This window comes from Passer montanus, unplaced genomic scaffold (genome assembly GCF_014805655.1).
Source record: "Passer montanus isolate IOZ18808 unplaced genomic scaffold, ASM1480565v1 scaffold10, whole genome shotgun sequence".
Taxonomy (NCBI): Eukaryota; Metazoa; Chordata; class Aves; order Passeriformes; family Passeridae; genus Passer; species Passer montanus.
The window spans coordinates 15,912,322-15,922,156 of NW_024356505.1; the positions used below are offsets into that span (position 1 = coordinate 15,912,322).

At 34.4% G+C, this 9,835-nt stretch overlaps 1 long non-coding RNA gene across 1 annotated transcript in view; it reads left to right on the top strand.

The window, feature by feature from the left end:
• Positions 1-8,706, top strand: part of LOC120504211 — a 36,319-nt gene extending 27,613 nt beyond the window's left edge. Inside the window, exons 4-5 of the long non-coding RNA XR_005627972.1 lie at positions 6,312-6,442; positions 8,652-8,706. This is a non-coding gene — a long non-coding RNA (uncharacterized LOC120504211). The remainder of the gene's footprint in view (positions 1-6,311; positions 6,443-8,651) is intronic.
• The last annotated feature ends 1,129 nt before the right edge of the window (positions 8,707-9,835 follow it).

Consider the following 9,835-nt stretch of genomic DNA (forward strand, 5'->3'; position numbering starts at 1 on the left):
TTTGCCTTTGACAAAGACACAAAGTGATTTTTTGCAGTTTGATATTTCCAAGAACATTATAATTGCAACTAAATCCATCACATAGCACCACCTGCCAAAGTCTTATATATGCTGTAAGCAATTTTAACACTTTGGTTCCAGTCTTTTTCAGCTTGAACATGTAGCCCCTAAAGTAATATGGATATATAGTAGATATACAGCTTCACTTTTTAAGAAATGGAGTAAGATGACATGGTTTCCCTACAAAAAACTGAAGGATGGGGAATTTATAGTAGCAATATAGAAGGTCAGTGTAGAATAGTTGTTACATGCCAAAAGTAGGTTAGCTAGCTTTCTCCACTTGCAAAATGCTTTTGGAGTGTCATTGTACTATATAGGTGTACTGTAAGGCTTGGTCCACTTTGCTGCACAATTCTTTAAGGATGAAGTTAAGAAAAAAGTGTTTAAAATTGGAAACTAACTAGCAGAAAAGAAAAAACACACAGAATTAAGTCAAATATGTCAGTGAAAAATCACAGAAGATTCAGTGAAAAAAAATTGTATTGCAATGTCTTTGTCCTAAAAACATATGACACTAAGGCATTGAAAAAATAGCCTGTACATGATTACCAACCAGAAGTAAAATCTTCTAAGTAAATGTTTTCTAACCCATGGCTTGCTCATGCAATGCCATATTTCATCCTTTCTTCCCTAGCTGGTGATATATGGGTGTGTCAGTGAGCTAATGATGTTTTCTTAGAAGAGGCAGAAGGTTTTTTCTTTTAATGGGACATATAAACAAAACAAATTCAGCTGCAAAAACAACACTAACCTTAAAATTATTACAGAATCAGAAATTATTTTCCATTATTATTTTCAATGGACTTTAAAGCATTTGTAAAAATGAGCAATTATCCTCTGAAGCCCAAATGGACGTAGGCAAGCCTGCACACATGGGCAGAATCCATCCTTGTAAATTCCCAGCTGAGGTTTGTGAATGTTCAGGAGGAAACCATACATCACTTCAGCAATACTCAGTGAGGAAAAAGGGGAAAACATACTAGCTTTAAACCAATTTGTACAAATGATCCTTTGGTTTCTCTGGAGGGCCAAAGAAAGAAAGCACCTTTTCCAGTTTGTTTATTGACAGTAGAACTCCCCAGTGGCTTTCCATCAACACATTCCCAGTTTGCATCCTCTACAGAAGTTTCACACAAATGTCTACCCCAGATGGTAGCCTTAAAAACGGGGTAGTAAGAAGGGGGAAAAGAAAATAAACTCTTGAGGAATACTGGACTGCTGTCCAATTTTGTTTCTATAGGGTCTTACTTTTATGCTATTTCAGTTCCTTTGCTGCAGGGATAAAATCATTTGACACTGATTTGCTGATGCTTGTATCAATTTAGATATCTTAGAGGGTTGGTTTTTTTTATATTGGGGATTTTATTAGCATTTATTTCATACTACTCTTTATTTCCTAGGGAGTTGCAGATAGAAGCTTGCAATTCCAGTGGTTACCCTGAAGGGGGAAAACCTCTGTGGAAAAATCAGGGAGTCAGAAAATTTTACTCAAACAGAAATAATTTTACTCAAGCAGAAATAATAAGTGCTCTTAGAGAATGGAATGTGTTTTCAGTTTTGAAGCATCAGGTAGAATTTATGAAGGCAATATACAAAGGAGGGAAAATATTAAAAGGGAAGAAGGGAAGGGAAGAGCAGAGCCTATTGCTCTCCACTGTCTTGGGAGCCATGTCTTGCCCAGCTCTCTTGACCATAGGTGATATTACCAGTGAATATATGTTCCTGATTATTGTCCTAATCCAGAAATCCACCATATTACTCCCTTACTGCACTGTGATATAATGTATAAAGTTTATTAAGATGTAGTTCAAATGTAATTAAGTGTGAAACAAAATTACATTAGAGACAGGTAAAAAAATCTTGATTCCCTAAGTGTAATTTGGCAGTACATAGATGGGCAAGGAGAAAAACTGCACAGAAAAGATGCATGAAATGGTGACAATGACATACTTTGTAGTGGAATTTCTTTTTTCCTGGTTAATAAATATGCCCTGGATCAAAAAGAATCAAAAAAGCTGTTGGTTTTAATGAGAAATATAGGGCTGGATTATTAATAACTAGGAGTGATAGATAAAATTATTTATTCAAGAAATGTCTCAAGAAATTTAGATGCAGCCACAGATATATGAAGATGGCTGGGAAGGAGAATTAAGAAGTGAATATAATGCTGTACAAGTATTAAAGTCAGGTTTTATCTTTTTTTTTTTCTTAGAGTTTCTTGTTTTAAAATGTGTAATTGATAAATTATTACAGGGAGTAGTAACATTTGAAAAAAAATTACTTGGACCCAGTATTTGTTGTAATAGAGATCTGTAGCTACTATTTGTAGAACAAATAGTCAGTTTGACCAGCTGGGTAAGCAGTTTAACCGTTTCAAACCCTGCATGCTCTAGAAATACAAATCAGTGATGGAGGACATGGTAATTAAGTGTCCTATTCTATTTAAAGATATGCAAGCCCTAAAGTACTAAGCAATATTTACTATTTGAAAAGAAATTCAAAGACAAACAGTATCTATGATTGTCAAATGAAATAGCCCAAATTTAATGGGACTTTTGTAAGTAAAGGACTGAATGCCTAAGGGTGTCTTGTGTTTGCTTTCTTAAACAGCAGAAAACATCTGGACTTTACTTGTCTGGAATATTAGAAGAAAAAATGCTGCATGAAAGAGAAAATCGGAGACCAGAAGTTCCGGGCTTGTAGCCAATTTTGTATTACAAAGATTGTGTAGCTGATTCAAGGATTAGTGTGCCTCCAGGATATTTTTCCAAACAGAGACACTGGGGAAATTAGGAAGAATTAGCTGAAGGTGTGAAGTTAGACTGCAGTCTATTACAACTGAATGGACGTTCCTTGTCAGAAGCATGGCCTTGAGTTATTTTAGTTATTTAGTCAAGTATTTGTGTGACATAAACAGCAGTGTAATAATTGGATGATGCAGCTCAGTTCACACCTTCAATTAGTTCAGTTTAATTTTATTAAATGTCCTTTTGCAGATGGGTCCAAATTTTTGGTCAGTGATATCATAATGTCCTGCAGGAGAGCAAAGGAGAAAAAGCAACAAACCCAGTTCAAGCATTCAAGGTTTAGTAGGGAACAAAGTGGAGTCTCTAAAGGTGTCGAAGATTTGACAATATAAGTGGGTTTCCCCATTTTATGTATGAAAAATAATAATAATAATATTAAAAAATCTGCAAAATCCCACATAATTGCTAAGTGTATAAGAATTTATTGCCTCTCAGGGCTTTAGTGCCCTGTGCTAAAGAAACAAAAGCACAATATCACAAAACAGGTTCTAAGTCATTGACTGAGGTGTGATGTACTCCTATTGTTTCTTCTCCTGGAGTGCTGGACTCACATCTTTATTTCTTAATGACTACTCCTATTTCATATATTTGTAATTGTCAGATTATCTCATCTGTAGCAGTCAGTTCACAGAGCTCAGTTAATTTAATTCTGAAGAAGTGACTGCAATCACTCTTTCACTGAGCATGAAAATATCAAATATAATATAGTAACTTCTTTTTCAGGAAAATATATTTGTTTTTTGCTGCCTAATCTCCTTAAGATCTATCCTTGTTTTGTTTTGTTTTGTTTTTTTTATATACTTACTATGGAGCCAGATATTTTAAAGTATATATATTTTTTTTTATTATTTTTTTTTTTAGACCAGAAAAAAGAAAGAAATCATTTGCAAGAGTTGACTTATAACAGTGAGTTTTGCATTTTCAAGAACATGCTATCACATACTGTGGAAACATGAGCCAATTAGACAAAATCCATGTCTTCTTAATTTGTTTTTTATTGATTTCCTCTGTTGTCAGCTGACCTTTACAACAGGGTTTAGATCAGTTTAAACATCCAAGATTTATAATGATTTCACCTGTTAAGAATGGTAACAGAATGCAAGGACACTGTCAGATAGAAGTACAGGAAATGTCTAGAAATGAGAGTGAATGGAATTAAAGTAGCTTTATGGAAATCTTTCTGTATCCCTTTTTTAAGGGAATTTAGAGCTGCTAAACAGCAGTTTCACACTGAAAACCACTACAATCAGATGTTGAAGTCAGTCATGTCTCCAGCAAAAAAATATACTCAAGGCAACTAAAAGTAATCAGCAAAATGCATATTCTACATGTTAAGATACCTATAAATAACCTGATATTTTGGTTTTGAGAAGTTTAGGAGGACCCATTTTATTTTCTTGTTTTTAATGTTGGAAGTTAAAATTCTATTTGAAAAAAAGTAATGAAAGCAGGAGAAAAACTCTAAATAAATTGACATGACCCATGTTTGTAAAAGCTTGTTAATTACTCTTCTTTTACTGAATTTGCACTCTGGCTATGGAACATAGAATATTTCTGAGATATCGAAGTACTTCATTCATATGAAGAGGGGCTGAATCAATGGCTAGTAGTCCAAAAGAAGACATTTGATGGAACATGTTTCTCTTCACCAAATTCATTGTTCAGGTGGGAAACAGGACCTGTACAAATCCTGTCCCAGATTACTGAATACGTATTATTGCTGAGAAATACTATGCTTCAGTGTCTGCTTGGGGATATGTTTTTCAGGTTTCCTAATTCTTGTATGTGAGAGGAGATCCCTTATCTTTCCTGGCTGATTCTGGAAGAGGGCTGTTGGTATTCCCATTTTCCAGCTGCAGAAGTTTTCTCTTTTGTTTTCCCTTTTTGTAAGGAGCTTAAGATAACACTGTTTATGTATTAATGTATTTTCTTCAACACAATCTTCACTCTATTATATTTCCCCCTGGAAGTGGTGAGCCACTCATTTTCTTTAGTGAGTCATTCATTCATTTGTTATATACATAAATAATATTTCATAGGATGAATTCAACATTACAAAAAAAAAAAAAAAAAGAAAAAAGAGAAAAAACTTTCAAAATAATTAAATAGGCAGTAATTTTCTAAATTGCTCTAAGGTGTCAGTGCAGTCATTATCATGGAAAATTTGTTATTTGTGTCCCTTAGAAACAGATATTTAACACTGCTCTGCTCTTTTCTACATGAATTCCAGCTTTTCTAAGAGCTTCCAGCTTTTCCCCTAAATGTGTCCTTATATTCAAGCTTTTATAAACTCACATATAGAGGTTTTTCAGAAGCCTTTGGTTTTTCAGCTGGATATCAGACAGTAATAGAGTGCACTTGGTCCTTGATAACCATACTTCCAGAAATTCTGTGGGTTTGGGTATTTTTTTTTCTGGTTTTGTGTGTGTTTTGTTATTGTTGATGTTTTGGTGTTGGATCTTTTAATTTTTCCATCATATTTGAAAGATATTGTGCCTTTCACATTGCAAAGTTCGATTCCATGTCTTTAGGGAGACAAAACGGAGACAATGAGAAGGATGAACACAACAAAGTGAACATACTCTCTATCTTCACTTGTGCTATTAGAAACGCTTCAGAGATGCATCTAGATATTTTCCTTACCAGATAGACAATTCCTTATTTTATATGTGGCTGTATCCCACCAGTCCCTACCTCGATATTTCAACCTAGTTCACATAGTGGGGACATGATCATACCACTGCCAGCTAATAGTCCCTAGAGGAACTGGAGGGAGATCTTTTCAAATAGTAGCTGTTTTGGTTCAGTGGCTGGTCCAGAAATGTTGCATGGTGAAGAAAGAAAAGATTACAGTTGTAGCTGGGCATCTTTTTCAGATGTGGAAATACTTGCATTTATTTGGATAATTTCTCATATACTTCAGAAGTTAAAAACAATTTAAAATTAAAAACATACTTAAGTTGAAATATTTTCTTTTGAAAATGTCAAATTAAAAAAACTATTTTAAACTCACCTACCTACTTGGCTTATTTTTTTTTCCTTTCCCTCCCTCCTTTTTTTCTTAACTTTGAATTTGCTGAAACTATACCCAAATTCAGGAAATTACTTTTCTTAGAAAAGTTATTAATTCCAACTGGTTTTGCTTGTGGCGTTGGAAGCCAGTTGGCTGATTCATCCACAGAAGGAATGACGAAAGTGACTCTATTTCCTCCATTATGTTGTCAAAGACATTGTGATTAATTTAGTGACATACATAATATCCTGTACTACTGAAATGGGTATACAGTGATGTACTCCTAAATACCCTAATTCTAGCATTATCCCATTTTGCAACATGCACTTTTCCCCCTACATTTGCACTGTAATTTTCTGTAGTCAAGAACAATAAGTCAAACTATTTTTCCCAAGTTCCAACTGATTTTTATCATCCATGGTTTCTTACAGCTATGAAATGCCTATGGGTAAGTGCTAAATGTTCAGCATTTCAGAAGGAAAATATTTTCATTGAAGCAGATGTTTCTCAGATTCTTCAGGAGCCTAAAACATTTCCTGAAAGTGTTGCTACTCTCCACAGGGTAAGTAAAGATTTTACAAAACCAGCTATTTCTTTGAAATGGGTATTACTACCAGTATGATTTCTGTACAACACAGTAAAATAAAACTACCTTCTATATGAAGTGAGTAATTAATGTACAGAAGACCTTTGTTCTTTCAAACTAAATATTCTGTTACAATAATAAAAATGGCTCAGATGTTCATTAGCTTGTTTATGTGGACATCTGATTACATGATTTCATCATATGAACCTTCCTACTAGGGCTTTGATATTTACTAATGAGTTGAGGCTTTTAAATTCCATAAGTGTCTGAGGAAGTACTAGAATATGAGACCCTATTGTTAATATTTGGAAAATTTCATGAAATGAACCTATGAACTAATCATTCAGCATTAATCATACATAACATTATTGTGACATGTAACTGTGATTGATCTCAGTATGAGTACTAGGTACTTATGAGTTGCAACCCATTGAAACAATGTGTCTTTCCCACAAAGATATGGTATCTAATTAACTGAAAAATAAGTGTATTTTTTACAGAATTAAACATAAGTGACATAAAACATGAAAAAATAAATAAATGGAAGCTCAAATTCTGAAGTAGAGAGACCAAACATGTTATTATGTAAAAACAAAAAGGCTTAGAATATAAAAGCAATAAGGAAATAGTATAATACATTTTGTCTGTTCACTTTGTTAGTTTTACTAAAGCTGTTGCCTGCAATATTAGCTAGTGATTCTCTATAAGACACACTGCATTAGTTAACTTTTTCAACCCCTCAAAAATACTTGTATTAAGCATATTAAAATATCAGAAACAACTCTCTTACCAACTGAAATGTTTATTTTACTGTATCACTGTAATTCCGTCTCTAGATTCACACTCCTCCTTTCTTTTCAGACACCTTAGTTTCATTGAAAAAGGTTTCAGACCCTTCAAGGCAATAGCCTTGAACTGTGAATGGAAACTACCTTTGTGTCTACTGGCATTGCATTGCTGAATGTTATTATTCTGTTATATTAGAGATCAACAATTAACAGCTTATACAGAGGCTTGAGTACTAGCTTCTTGTTTATCCTCAAAAACCTGTAGATGTTTTCCTCCTTTCTCTTCTCCTGCCCACCCCTCCCTCCACCCCCCTGCTTTTTTTCCTTCCCTTTTTAATTTGTGTTTTCTCAAAGTTCCTAGTAAAAGATGCTAAATTCTAACAGCAAAAGAGGAATTTTATGCCTGGACTGCTCTAGGGCCAGTGTAGATGCATTAATTACATTAATTGTAAGTTGACAATCCTAGTCCTTAGCCGTCTGGGGCCTTATCCAAGGCTCACTGACGTCAATGGGAACGTTTCCACTGCCTCCATTTTGGCTCAGTTCCTAAATTTCTGTGGCAAAATATAATGCTGTGAACTAAGCTGTCACAAAAAAAAAAAATGTACTGCAACTCTTCGAATCTCAAAATAGCAGAGTGTATACAGAATTCACAGTAAGAATTCTATTGCTGTTGTTCTGAGATGCTTAAGCAGAGAGAATACTGCTGTTTTAACCTCCAAAGTACTGGTTTTCTTTTACAAAATAAAATAACCTATCTCAGTCACGTATGTTCTGTATAGGGAGAACAAATTCACTTTAAAACTGTTCCATGATGCAGCTTTTTAGGCAATTCTAATGAGATTAAGAACATTGAAAGGATGATGAAATAACTCTTGTGCTACTCAATAGTAAATTCAGTAGAAGAATTAACACAAATACTTCTCTTCTCAGTTGCCATAGAGCCATTTGACAAAAGTGAAGTGCAATTTTTCCCTCGCTGTTTCTGAGTAAAATGATTCATGCAGTCAGAGAATTTAAGGATAACATGGATTATTAGTACTGTAGCTTCCTGAGTACTATACCATTCTATATCAAAATTCCTGCCTATTGCCTTCTTATTCATTAGAACTTTTTAATGACTCATCTGGATCTGTGCTTAAAGCAACAAGGCTCCTTGCATTGATAGTTGCAATCTAACGTGGCTTGTCTGTTTCATCCGCAACCATTAATTAATAGTAATTGTTCTGTATTAAAAGATATAACAGGAATACACTGAAAAGGTCATAAAAGATAATTACACCTCAGATAATATATATAATGATAGCTTGTTAATATTTTAACATGAAGCTTACAAAAATGTAACCTGTTCAGCTCACTGTGACTAAACTTGTATATCGTACATATCTGGCTTTCAGGAAAGACAGAACAGATCTTCATTTGGAAATGAAGCATCTCATGATGAAACAAATTTGGTGAGACATTTTTGTCTGACATTATGATAGCTTTGAAAGACATGTACCAAAATTGGAACTGCCAACAAGTACGGGGTTTGTCTCATTTCTTTCCACTTTGGAATTGCAGCCTTTTGGAGTCAGTGAGTAAAACATGATACTTACCATTGTTAAGAAACTTGCTATCCTCTGGGCTGGTAAAGAGTGATTTAAAGAACTTCCAGTGTTGTTTTAGCCACGGAAATTTTATTTAACATAATTTAGCAAACTGGGGAGGATAGCACTGAAAATGGGCAATGTTGCACAATGGATATGGGGGAGAAAAACAAGGTTGGGCTCTCAAATTTCTGTTTGATTTGAGAATCTGGCATAAGGCTCACTTTTTTTTACAAATGGGGACAAAATGGAGTTCAAGAGCTAAACACTGCACATGTTGACTTGGCATCATATTACGCACAATCTGTGACTCATGAAGTACTATATGAACCATTTTTAATTAGTTAATTATTTTCCACTCACAGTATATGAAACTTTATGATTTCAGAGCATGATTCACTCACTTTCTCAATTACAGTAAGCCAAAAATGCAAGGTTTCATAAAGAGATCAATAATAGCAAATACGGAGACACAGTTCCCTGAGAAAAGATAAAAGAAATCCTCAGATATTTTCTGTGAGTATTTCTTTTTCTTCTTTCATTTCAGGGAGTAGGTTTTTTGCAAGAGTGTTCATTCACAGGCTGTGTAAGCTAAATATAGTGATTTTACTGCTGCAGTAACACCTCAGCAAACACTTTTTTCTTTGCACATTTCTTTTCTAAGCCCGTCTGGCCTATTTTAGACCACAAATAGCTTTGCTGCAGCTGTTGCACGTGACTAGTTTGTCTCCCACGCACTCTAGTATCAAAAGTGCAAATTCCTCTTTTTTCTGCAGAATTTCCCTGAGAAAAAGTCATCAGGACATTTGAAATAGGGATACAATGTCCCAGAGAGGGATGCCATGGATAAAGCAGAAAAGTGTTATGGATATGAACCTTTGTTTCCATGAAATACCACAAAATGGTATTTCATGTATCTAGATGTTAATGGGAACAATGTAAGTGCAGGTTTAAGGCTTTCAGACATGGTACAGGAACACTTAAGCATCTGT